Source organism: Chiloscyllium plagiosum, unplaced genomic scaffold, assembly GCF_037043375.1.
Source record: "Chiloscyllium plagiosum isolate Xiang-an unplaced genomic scaffold, Cpla_swu_hap1 HiC_scaffold_11, whole genome shotgun sequence".
NCBI classification, from domain to species: Eukaryota; Metazoa; Chordata; class Chondrichthyes; order Orectolobiformes; family Hemiscylliidae; genus Chiloscyllium; species Chiloscyllium plagiosum.
In genome coordinates this window covers 66,920,891-66,934,346 of record NW_028270149.1, presented here as the reverse complement: position 1 = coordinate 66,934,346, position 13,456 = coordinate 66,920,891, and the positions used below count along the sequence as shown (strand labels likewise).

The 13,456-nt window shown below is 41.8% G+C and overlaps 1 protein-coding gene across 1 annotated transcript in view; it reads right to left on the bottom strand.

Moving 5' to 3' along the window:
* Positions 1 to 13,020, bottom strand: part of LOC122557144 (protocadherin-20-like) — a 177,727-nt gene extending 164,707 nt beyond the window's left edge. The window contains exon 1 of the mRNA XM_087992146.1: positions 12,869 to 13,020. The gene's annotated coding sequence lies outside the window, so the exon portion shown is untranslated. The remainder of the gene's footprint in view (positions 1 to 12,868) is intronic.
* Positions 13,021 to 13,456: the final 436 nt, after the last annotated feature.

Below are 13,456 nucleotides of genomic sequence, written 5' to 3'. Positions count from 1 at the left end.
ATCAGCTTTCAAAAGTCCTTGCCTAATATCATCAAAATTGGTCTTCCTCCAATTTAGAACTTCAACTTTTAGATCTGGTCTATCCTTTTCCATCACTATTTTAAATCTAATAGAATTATGGTAACTGGCCTCAAAGTGCTTCCCTACTGACACCTCAGTCACCTGCCCTGCCTTCTTTCACAAGAGTAAGTAACGTTTTGCACCTTCTCTAGTAGGTACATCGACATACTGAGACAGAAAATGTTTTTGTTCACACTTAACAAATTCCTCTCCATCTAAACCCTTAACACTATGGCAGTCCCAGTCTATGTTTGGAAAATTAAAATCTCCTCCCATAACCACCCTATTTTTCTTATAGACAGCTGAGATCTCCTTACAAGTTTGTTTCTCAATTTCCCTCTGACTGTTCGGGGGTCTATAATATAATTCCAATAAGGTGATCATCCCTTTCTTATTTCTCAGTTCCACCCAAAAAACTTCTCTGGATGTATTTCCGGGAATATTCTCCATCAGCACAGCTGTAATGCTATCCCTTATCAAAAATGTCACTCCTCCTCCTCTCTTGCCTCCCTTTCTATCCTTACTGTAGCATTTGTATTCTGGAACATTAAGCTGCCAGCCCTGCCCATCCCTGAGCCATGTTTCTGTAATTGCTATTTTAACCTGGTCCTATGTTCCTAACCATGCCCTGAGTTCATCTGCCTTCCCTGTTAAGCCCCTTACATTGAAATAAATGCATTTTAATTTATTAGTCCTACCCTGCCTACCCTGACTGTTTGACTCGCTTCTGTTCTCAACTGTACCAGTCTCAGATTGATCTCTTTCCTCACTATCTCCTGGGTCCCACCACCCACCCCCCACACCTCCCCTCCACCTTACTCGCTTAAATCTCCTGAGCAGCTCTAGCAAATTTCCCTGCCAGTATATTGGTCCCCTTCCAATTTAGGTGCAATCCGTCCTTCTTATACAGGTCACTTCTACCCCAAAAGTGATTCCAATGATCCAAAAATGTGAATCCTTCTCCCATACACCAGCTCCTCAGCCATGCACTCATCTGCTTTGTCCTCCTATTCCTGCCCTCACTAGCTCATAGCACTGGGAGTAAACCAGATATTACTATTCTCAACGACCTCCTTTTTAAATTCCTGCCTAATTCTCTGTAATCTCATTTCAGAACATCAACCTTTTCCCTTTCTATGTCCTTGGTTCCAATGTGGACAATGACCTCTTGCTGGCCCCTCACCCCCTTGAGAACATTCTGCACCCTCTCTGAGACATCCTCCATCCTGGCACCAGGGAAGCAACACATCATTTTGATTTTTTGCTGCTGGCCACAGAAATGTCTGTCTGTACCTTGGTCTACAGAATCCCCTAACACAATTGATCTCTTGGAATTCGAGATACCCCTCATTGCATTAGAGCCAGTCTCAATACCAGAAACTTGGCTATTCATGCTATGTTCCCATGTGAATCGATCACCCCTACATTTTCCAAAACAGCATACTTGTTTGTAATGGGGATAGCCACAAAAGACTCCTACACTACCTGTCTACCTCTCTTACCTTTCCTGGAGTTAACCCATCTATGTGACTGTATCTGAGACTTTACCCCCTTCCTATAACTGCCATCCATCACATACTGTTGCTGTTGCAAATTCCTCATTGCCTGTAACTATTTCTCCAACTGATCCACTCCATCTGATAAGATTCGCAGCCAACAGCATTTATTGCAAATATAATCTGCAGTAACCCGTAAACTGTCCTTAAACTCCCACATCTGACAAGAAGTATATATCACTCTACTAAAGGCCATTTTTGCTTCTTCACAATCTGCAGACCCAGAACAGATCATTTTATTCCTCTACAAAACCCTGCCCCTGGTTAAATTAATAGTTATGGCTTGTATTTTAAGTTTAATCAAGAGACATATCTCAAAAAACATATAATCAAGAAATAATCCACTTTACTCACTACTGCAGACTTTCTGTTGGCCACACTTAAAACAATTCACTTATCTGTTTCTGTGTTATGACTTCGCCCAAACAGTTTCTTTAAGACCAGTTGTGAATTTCACTGTTTGTTAATTTTCCCAGACACACTCTGGTGTCCAGCAATACATGAATTCAAACAGCAAAGACAGTAACTGTGCAAGTTCACTGTGGTGTCAGTTTCTTTCTCTCTCTCTCTCTCCTGCACTGTGCTCACCACGTGCTTCCTTTGTCTGTTCTTCTCCCTTTTAAAACTGCTGTTGTTTTGACTTTTTTTTCCAAAGTTCCAAAGCAATGCAACAGCATATAAAACAGTAATTGCTGCTCCTGGAATTTAAGAAAATCACCTCTGACACCTGAAATAACTCAAAAAAGGAGCAGCTCTTACATCCAGAAATTTTTCCTGTCCTCCATCTTGGATTACAGTTACTTTATCTATACTTTCACACATCCTGCAACCTACAAGGATTTGATTCCACGCTTCCAGTTTCTCCATCTCAACTGCATACGTTCCAGTGATGCCACCTTCCAGGTCCTCCTTTTTCCTTAACTGAGAACTACACCCCACCATTGTGGTTGACAGGATCTTCAGCCATGTATGACCCATTTGCATACTTCTGCCCTCACCCCTTACCTCCCAGAACAACAATAGGGTTTCCCCTTGTCATCGCTTTCTACACCATTGATTTCTATATACAAAGGATCATGCATTTGCCATTTTAGCAATCTTCCACAAAATACCATTTACGAAAACATTTTCCCTTTCCCTCCCTAGTCAGCATACCATTGGATCATTCCCTTTGCAACACCCTGGTCCACTCCTCTGCCACCCCTAACATTTTCGCACAGTCTCCATTGCACCTTCGTATTGAGGTAGAATGTGCAACACTTCCTCTTTAGTCTCTTTCTCCTCACTGTCAAGTCTACTGTATTCATTGCTCTTAATATGGTCTCCTCTACAATGGCAAGACCAAATGCAGACTGGGTGACCATTTTGTGGAACATGCTTCCTCTGGCCATCAGAATGACCCTGAGCCTCCAGTAGCCATTTCATACACCATCCTACTCTCAGGCTAACATTTTTGTCCTGGGCCATTTGCAGTGTCTGCTATAATCTGAAGGAACTGCAACTCATTTTCTATTTCGACACTTTAAAGCCTTCAGGCTTCAACATTGAATTCAACAACTTCAGAATACTGATTAGATCACCTGACATCAACCCCCGCCCATGCCTCTGTTGTGTCTTGTTTGCATGAGTTTGCCCTCAGCAAAGCTGATACATTTTCAACTATTCACACCTACCATTAACACCTTGTTTTACATCTATAACTCTCCTCTACTAACATTAGTACTTCCATTGTCTTTTACTTTGGGCTCCCTCATCATCTGTTCCACTCATTTGTCCTGACCCTTTGTTGACAGGCATAAAAGTCATCACCTTCAGTCCTCTTCAGTTCAGAAGAACAGTCATTGGTCTCAAGCATTACCTTTGTTTCTCCCTCCTCAGGTGCTGCCAGAATTGCTGTTTCTCGCTAGGACTTTCTGATTTTATTTGTCACACTATGCAATGTGGATAGTCATTAAATTGTTAAATGTGTGCTGACCATATGAAACCTGAAGGTCTATAGATTAATTTGTATATTTTTCAATATCTTAATCCTTTGATTGCCAACAGGTTCAGAGAACTTCAGAATTTTTGAGTTTGACACTGTCAAAATAAAACTTATAGATAAAAGTTTATTTTCTATTTTAAACTGAAGCATAATCCAATTGAATGTCCAGATGTGTAAAATGAACTGTCTCCTATCTCACCAACATCACAAAGCACAGTTTGTGTGCCTCCCTATAAATCCTATTTTAAATAATCTAATAAACAACAAACATTTGTTTTGTTTCACTATTTGTTGAAATCTACGCACAGCATAGCACACATGAAGTTTTCAATCTAGTGCAGTCTCAGCATGGCCTCTGATCCTCAGTAAGACACCCAGCCTCAGCGCAGACCGGGCGAGGCATCCGCCCGGCTTGCCATGGCAGAGTTTCAGCAGTATGTCGTGGTCTTTCAGCCTTATGTGGCCTCAGTGTAGACCTCCAGTTTTGAGGTTATTCCAGAGCAGTCTCCTAGCCCTGTGAACTTCAGGGTGAAGCCTGGCATAGTCTGGAGTCAAAGCCTGGCACGGACTGAAGGCTACGTGCCAACATGGGCTGGCTGGAAAGAACCGTTGTTCTGAACTTTTTATTTCTCTGTTTTCTAATTTGTACCTACAATCTGCAATGCAAGACTTTTTCCTATCTTATTTTCTCATTTTTCTTTCCTAAGAAGTTGGACTGAAGAATCTGTACCTAGATACCTTTGTACCTACGATGGCATGTAAGTGGCAACTGGTACACTTTTCATTGTACTCATCTCAATACATACAACAATAATGCAAATTCAATTCAATTTTATTCTATTTTCTTCTAATAAAAGAACAAACTGTCAATTCCTCCATCTGTAATTAAACAAATAAAATTATGGCACAAGCTAGTTAAAAATCAGGAAGATAGTTTAATAAGGTTGTATTCATGCTATCATGCCAAAAGAAATACTAAACATCTTACCTTCATCTCCCACTGCCAATTCTCCACTTCACCATTGCTGATTTTTGTCAGTTTAACGTTTTCTAATTAGTGTGACCTACATAACACTTCATTACTTTCTCCCTCTGAACTAACTCCACTTTCCATTTTACATCCCAGCAAACAAACTGCAATTCAATGTAATTGGATGCAGAAGTTTAAAAAGTAATTTAGGTTACATCATAAAATGGTCAAGCTAAATGAAGCATCTTTATACGTCAGGCTTGAAGCATTAGCAATGAAAACCTCACTGTGGTGTAAGCAGCTTAACGCTATTAAATTGAGATCACTAGTCCTCAGGAGATGATTTTTTATTTTAGAGATAATGGGTTTAATTATTTGTACATTCTATCAACTTTAAGGGCCACATGTATCTACATTAACATACAGTGCTGTCTAAATTAATATTGCATTATTTCTCCTTCATCATTAACCCTTACACTAGCTAGGCAGGATCCATTGTGTCTCTGTTTTATCTTAAGAATTTATTCATTTCTGGTTTCTAACCATCACAGGCAGGGCCAACATTTATGTCTATACTTAATTGCTAATGATAAGATAGCAGAGAGCCACTGTCTTGAATCCCTGCTGAATATGTGGTGAAGGCATTCCCATGATAGGGTGTTCAAGGAGTTTTGAGCCAGCGATGATGTAATATATTGCAAGCCAGGATGTCATGTGATTTAGAGGTCATCATGTTCCCATAAGCCTGATCCTTTGAGGTGGTAGATGTCACAGAATTGAAAGTTGTTGCACCTGATGGTAAACAATGCATGCCACATACTTCATAAGGTGCGGAAAGAGTGAATATTTAAAGCTGTGGCTGGGGAGCTGATCAACTATTCCAAGTTTTGCCCTAGATTTCAATGAGCTTCAGTTTCAATTTCAGTGACCTGCTCTTGTAACCACAGTCTTTATATTGTTTGTCCAGTTAGCTTTCTGTTCAATGGTCATCCCCAGGCTCTTGAAAGTGGGTTGATTTTGGTGATGGTAACCTCAATGAATATCAAGAGAAAGCAGTCATGCTCTTTGTTAAAGAAAATAGTCATTGCCTGGCACTTGTACAACACAAATGTTCAAACTCAAATATTTTCGAGGTCTTACTGTACAGAAGCATGGAATATTTCGTTATCTGGATGGCACGGTCACTCAGTCATTAGCACTGCTGCCTCACAGTGACAGGGACCCGGGTTCAATGCTACTGTCAGATGATTGTGTGGCGTTTGCACATTCTCCCCATGTCTATGTGGGTTTTCTCCAGGTCCCCTGGTTTCTCCCACAGTCTAAAGATGTGCTGGTTTTTCCCCATAGTGTCCAGGGATGTGCAGGCTCGGTGGATTAGCCATTGAAATGCATAGTTACAAGGATAGGTTTGGGGAGGGTGGGTCTGTGTGAGATACTGTTTGGAGGATTGGGATGGACTTGATGGACTGAATGCGTTGCTTCCACACCATAGGGATTCTATGATTCCATGATCTGAGAAGTTGTGTGTCATATTGAAAACAATCAGTGAACATTTCCACTTCTGACATTACATTGGAAGAAAGGTCATTGATGTCATCGCCAAATAAACATAGACTATATGTTGCTCTGATGTCCTGCGACTAGGTTGATTGCCAGAAGTCAATCACAAACATTTTCTTTCATGCTTTTCATGACTTCTGCTATTGGAAAGATTTCCCTTCTCTGATCGAAATTGACTTCAGTTTTCTGTGTCACACTTGGTCGAATGCTACCTTGATCAAGGGCAATGATTTTCAGCCTACCTCTAATTATTTTTCTCACTCAGTTTTGGAACAAATTTGCAATTAGGTTTGTGGTTGAGTTGTCCAGTCAGAAACCAGTTTCAACGATAGTGGCTAGTTTGTTGCTGAGGGAGCGCCAATTTATAACACTGTCCACAACACCTTCAATGTTTTTAGATGAGGTAACTTACTGAAATGCATTTCTCATGCTTCTTTGTGAATAGAGAATACCTGGACTGTTTTATTCGACACTATCAAATAGATCCAGTCTTATAACTGTATTGAAACAGCTTATTGGCAGATGTAGCTAGTTCTCAAGAAAAGTTCTTTGAACCATTGCCTTTACAGTATTCAGCTCCTTCAGCCATAACTTGATAATACATGAAGTTGCATTGTCTGAAGATTGATATGTGTGATGAAGATTTCAAGAAGGATGTATTGTTGATATATTTTTTCCACAAATTCAGACGACTCAAGTTTTAATACAACGGTAGATGCTTTATTATCAGACAGCCGGCGAGAGATTCTCAGTAACACCAAAGGAGTCATGTAGGCTACTTGTGGTGGCACTTCTCAACGAACCTCTGCTCAACAGACGAAGGCAGGATATTTTATAGGAATAATAGAGGTCAACAAGTCACATGGTTGATTGCTGCTACATTGTTTGAAACAAATACTTACAATTTTACAATGACTGGTGATTGCCAATTTCCTGTGATAACTAGCAAATGTTTTACAGGGTCTGGTTATCGTATTCTTCATAATCATATGTTGATGGATAGAGATTTAGACAGAAGGACTTTGCTTTGTTCTCATTGTTAGATTCACATGTCCATGTTCATGTTCATAGGTGGAAGAAGCATGATAATGGGAACAGGAGGCAGTTAATAAGATTATGGCCAAGTCTATCAGTCTTATTCAGGGAGGACAAACACCTTTGCCTGAGGCTGCAAGTGAAATCCACAAGTATGGCTCCAGAGGATTCTGTTCTCTGGGAGTCAGCCAGCCCCTCTTCTGTGATGTCCCGTCTCAATCTGGAATAGACATGCAGTCGCATCGGAAGTGAATCCTTTTAGCAGTGGAAAGTTTAACCCTTATGTCATGATGAAGTAGTAAAAATTTAACTTATTCTTTTGTGGCTTTCTAACTTCCTCATTCCCTCCTATTGAACATTCGATGATCAATAGGTCCCCTTAGAGCCTATAACAAAAACACTCAGACAACAGTTGCCATAACCACCAGAGCTCTGGAATGCAGGCGATTACAATTAGTATCGTTATCCTGGTACAGAGCAGCAGGTCTCCTACTTCTCCAAGAACACCCCCTAGTGGCCACCACTCCATGTCATCACTAAACCCATTTTCAATAGTTTGGAGAGTCTGTGTTTCCTGTGTGATGGGTTTAGAGAGGTCGGTGATATTAGTGAACTCATCAGGGATGTTGGTGCAGCACTCCACCCCAATAATAGTACAGGTACCACCCTCCTTGGCTAGCAGGAAGTCCAGGGCCAAACGATTCTGGTGGTTCACAGTCCTAATTGCAAGTAGTTCCACATTAATTTCAGTTAAAGCACTAGCCGTATCATTGGCAACCCTTTCCTATATGGTCCTGAGCTGACTAGCTTTTTGGGCATGTAAATAGATTCCTGTTGGAGAAGAGAACATTCCCACCCAGGTGAGGAACCCAGTGAGGGACTCTGAGTCTCAGGGGTGAGGGTAAGTTGTCCAAAACACGAATGCAGGGTACAATATACCTCATATAATACAACTCCCTCCAATCAGAGGGACCCAGGGGTAGGCTTTCAACTCACAAATAAAATATGTGGCACTGTAAGTGTTAAGGTGGAAACTGTGCACTCGCCACAACCTAGGAACAAGGTTATTCCAGAAGCAGCCTGATGTTCTCTTTGGGATAGCAGACCAATTAAATACAAAGTAGTCATATTCCATTAAATTCTGAATAGGTTTGACCCTGGGGATAGCCAAACAGCACTTACTCGTCCCAACACAAGTATCTTTAGAGGAGTTTCCTTCCTGCCTGAAACAAATAATGTAGTCAATGGTGTTGTTGAGAACAACAGGAGATGTCTAGGTGATCGGTTGTAATTAGGCTGATACCAGTCCCTGAATAAGGTCAGGTTATACCCTGCCAACTGCCATTCCTGTGCGCCTTCGGTGTTAGCAGGTTCACCAGAAAGGCTTTGCCACAGTAGCCATTCAGCCAGTTCGTGTCAGCGAAAAGATATGGGCCACAAAGGGATTCCCCCCTCCCACCCCCAAGTGGGGTGGCGTGTGGACACATACCCAGTAGCAGGTGTCTCTCCCCATCACATGGGCTGTCTGATAAGCCAGATGCCAAAAGGCATTAAGCAGAGGGGTGTCAGTTTGAAATCCATCTGTTCCCAAGGTCATATTCCCCAAAATCGCCAAAGTCACGAGTATGGGAAACATCTTTGTCCTTAATCGGTGTTGGTTTCCATGCTGATTCTTTTGCAGTCAGTTCTGTCAGAGAAGTGCTGACCATTCCCTCCTTACCTAGGTGTGTACAGTTGTGTACACAATCTACCAATATTGGTAAAAATAAAAGAAGGAACACAGACCTGTCCTGTAGAGGTCATCCACAGTTTGCTATGAACATCAAGGGTGCACCCAGTCTGTGACCACCGTCTATGGTTTCTCTGCAGGGGCGTCCCCCTGTAAGTTATTTATCTCATCCAGGTCTGGCATACTCGTCCTCATACTTTTTGTAATGAGGTGTTGCTGTGAGCCCAATGTAAGCAGGAGAGTGGGGTATAAGGCTGCCTGATTAGCGGTGGCATCTACTTGCACATTGCCCTTGGAGATTCTGTCAGTGGCACCAGTGTGGGCTGAGTATTTGATCACTGCTAGATTGGACGGTAACTATGAGGCTTGCAAAAGACTATGCACAAAAACAGCATTACTAATGGGTAGCCCCATGAGGGTTAAAAATCCCCTATGCTCCCATAAAGCGCCATTCATGGGCAACACCGAAAGCATAACGAGAGTCGGTATAAATATTGGACAATTTCCCTTCCGCCAGGATGCAAGCCTGTGTGAGGGCAAACAACTTGGCCTTCTGTGCTGAGAGTGGAGTCTCAAAGCTTGCATGTTCACTTCAGGATCTGTAGCAATCACATACCCGGAGCATCACTGACCTGTAGGTGAAATAAAGGAGCTGCCATCCACATAAGTGAACTCCGCATGTTCAAGTGGCAGGTCTGTGGCATTCCGGTCCCAGTGAAATTCATCAGTACTGGCTTTAGGTGTATTGTGATTGTGGGGCAGCTGAACAAACTCAGTTTTATGTGACCTTTCGAACACAACTTGAGGTCGTTCTGACCATCCCAGTAACAAGTAACGGCTCTCCTCACCTCTGACCTGGTGTTTTCAGACCAGTCCATATTTTTTGTATGCATCATGTCAGCAACACTTAGAGACACTTTGTAGAACCATTGAGTTAAACAATGGTGCGCCTTGCCGCAGTTAAAAGCTTGATTCCCCAGCAAAGGTCCCATATCAGGCAACAAATCTTTCCCAAAAGTCTCCCCCATTCTCTCTCACCTTGGGTCTGTAGTCCAGGACCTTGATAATGTTGATAGGCTGCTGCAGGGCACGCTCTAATGACTGGACAATTTGGTTCACTTGAGTGTCTTCTTTCAATCTGTCATTTAAATCCTCATAAGTGTGAACTGGGCCCTTTCTGTCATTCTCACCCATTTGTTCCTGCCACTTAGTAACTTCTGATGACAAGATTTTACAACAGAGGCCAAACAGATCCCGGTGTGTTGCATAGTTCATTTGAATTGTGCACCAGATGTATTGAGCGAATTGGGCAGGTTTATCTTTAGGACCCAGAGCCTAATTCGTTATTGCGATCATTTATTGGGGTTTCCAGGGGACATAGACCTGGATAGTTGGTGGCTCATCTGCCTTGGGATTCGGTAGCTATCTTATGGGGAGTATTGTTTTAGCGGGGTGACATGGAGATGGTGAACTCCAGTGCAAAGGTAACAGGGTGCCGCTGGTTTACTGGAGCGTATCTTAACCCGATCAGCTATACAGAATTTCTTGGGACTCGGGTACAGCAGCGGGGACGGAGTCATAGTTGGCTCAATGGGAGGTGCTGGCACACTAGGGCATCATCCCCTATTTCCCCTCTACCTCGGTATCATTCCCCCCCTCCTCAAACAGGGTTGGTAAGCCAGACCTGAGATCGGGATCCCGAGAAGTGCTTAGATTCTTTCTAGAACTTTGTTGCTTTAACCCCTCTTGTTTATCTTACTCAGCTTTAGCTTCTTTATACTGTTTCTCCTGTTCCCCTTTTTTAGCATGTCATTAATACATCGAATTTCAACTTCTAAGAGAAGTATTGCCTCCATATTGTCCAGAAATAGTAGTGTAAAGAATCCCATTAATTAGATTTGCTATGCTTTAAAGTAACCATGAGGCAATGACACAGATCACTGACAATGTGGAAAGGTATAAAGCCTTGTTAATTAATTAATTAGTTAATTAACTGAGAATGTAGTTCAGGATATTACAAATTGTTTTAAAATATTGAGTAATAAGCATATTTAATGAGAGATGGAAACTAAACAAGTGACTAGACATCGCACTGTGAAGTAATAAGAACGAACAAACACTTTTCAAAGTCACAGAGATGATTCAAATCTGCTTAGTGTTGTGTATATATGAAATTGTAGCAGGATTGTTCAATTACGTGCATATCCCACTCAGCTGACCAAATCACAAGCTTTTTCCTAACGAGTTGGAGTTTAAGGCTCTTCAATATAAAACTGGAAATTCATTTAATCAATATCCAATGCTATAATGTAAAATGTGCAGTTTCCAACTCTGAACTCCGTTATAATTACCTGGTTCCCGTCTTTCAATTTAAATCCCCAATTTGTTTTTTTTAAAGCAGTTCTGATCAGTCATTATAAATGACCAATGCCCTAGGCTGTGATATGACTACAGCAACATTAATAAAAGTCTTGTCAAGATGACTCATATGCACAAATAATGAATAATCCAAAGACATAGATATTTACAACAGTATCTTAACCTTTGTTACATGATTTGTTTTGCAAGATAATGTTGAACTGACACTTCAATTCTCAGTGAGGAAGGGACATTGACAAAATAAAGCAACAACTGGCACTCCATACTTACAAAGGAGATGTAGCAGTCTTAAAATTAAGAGGAGATAAACGAGTCTGAAATAAAAATTTAATTCAGCCAGTATCATTTTTGGAAAACAATATCGTTGGTTTGGTATATCCAGATCCACCTTTATACTGTTTTACAATGTTTTGAATTAAACTATATAAAGTTCACTGTAATTCCTCAACTTAATGAACAAATGCTTAGCCTGAAGTGATTTTCCTCAATGTTAGGTTTAGATGTTTTGTTAAGAAATGAGCAGATAGGCTTCACAAATCACCTGCACCTCCCATCCGGACACTAGGACCCTGTTGAGAACGGACATGAGTAACTTGTCGGGCAGTATTGAGAATTGTAACAGCCTCCTCCCGCCTGGCCGGGAGGGACCAAAGCAGCGACCTGGTCCACCCGAGGGTCAGATTGTTCAGCACTGATGGTAACTTTGGGGGTTCTGAGGGGAATAGGGCGGTGCGAAGGCTTCCCGAAAGAGCCCTCGGGATGCTGGGGGACTAATGCCCCCCAGCCACCTTCCGAAATGCATCCAGGCATTGGGTCACATGAATCCTCCCCCACAAAGGATCTCCACACACACCCCATATATTTCCTCTCTCCCCCAACCTTACTCTTGCAGCAGCGTCCTTCTGTATCCTCAGTGAGACAGCAGACCAATACTGGCCGCCCTTTTCAGTGAGACAAGACTTACTGCTCCCAGAGGGCAGCCTTTCCCTGGCATTTTAGAGTTCAGCGCAGCATTCTGAAGGTAAACAAAGAACAAGCAACAACACAAAACCCGCACAGACAGGACTAAACACTGGCATCCTGGTCAATTATTCTAATGCAATTGCAATTAAAAGTGCTAAGTCATAGTTTTGGAATCAATTCACCACACATACCATCACAATCACTCAAAAATTCAAAGTGGACATCCTTTAGTTTTTATATAACAATTTACCAAAATGACCAATCTCTCTGAGGGACCTACAACCCCTATAACATTTTCCTGATCAGGTATTTTCGTCACTGATTGTTCCCCTTCCCAGCTACATAGAGGGATTGTCCCATTTTCCCTTATGACTCCTTGCTCTGTTTTAAACTATTTCCACTGGCCAATCAATACTGCAGGGTGAGAAATTTACTGCCCTCTTTCCTTATTATATATTCATTTCCACCTGCCATATCCGAAACAGGCAGCTCCCTAAACAGAATCCATCAGGTAGTGATGACCACTTCCCTAACTGGGGTCCCCAGTCCTGACCTTTTTCCTGCAGGAACAATCAGGACTAGCCAAAGTCACCCCTCAGCAATTATGAGCAATCTGACAAAAACTTTCCTACCTTACAAGCTGGGTCCGGGTGGTTCGTTCAACCTCTTCGAGGTTCCACTGGGCGAGGGACAGATTGTCTGGCCGAACACAAGGAGCAGTCTGGGGTAAAATAGCCCTGGGCACCCTTACTACTCTGTTCTGTTCAATCCAGACTTTCGTGGTTGTGAATGAAGGAGCAGCCGATGTTAGTGCTTCCAAATAAACCTGTTGCACTATAACCTGGCGGTGTTATTTTTAACCTAATACTGCAGTGAGTCCTTTTAGCAGTGGAATGTTTAACCCTTGAGTTCCCAATATATCATGATAAAGAAGTAAAAATGGAACTTATTCTTTTGTAGCTTTCTAACTTGCTCAGTATCATCCTCTCAGGAATTCCTGCTGAAGATGGTTTCAAGCAGAACTCTTTTGCTTTGTCTTTCTCATTCACATGCTGGATTCCTCCATCATTAATGGTTGGGGATAGTCATGAAGACTGTTCCTCTAATCATTTCTTAAATTGCCTACTACCATTCACAACATAATATGTAAGCACAGCAGCAGTATGATTTGATTGTAGAATTGTCTAGATCCATCCACAACATTCATTTGGCTTACATAC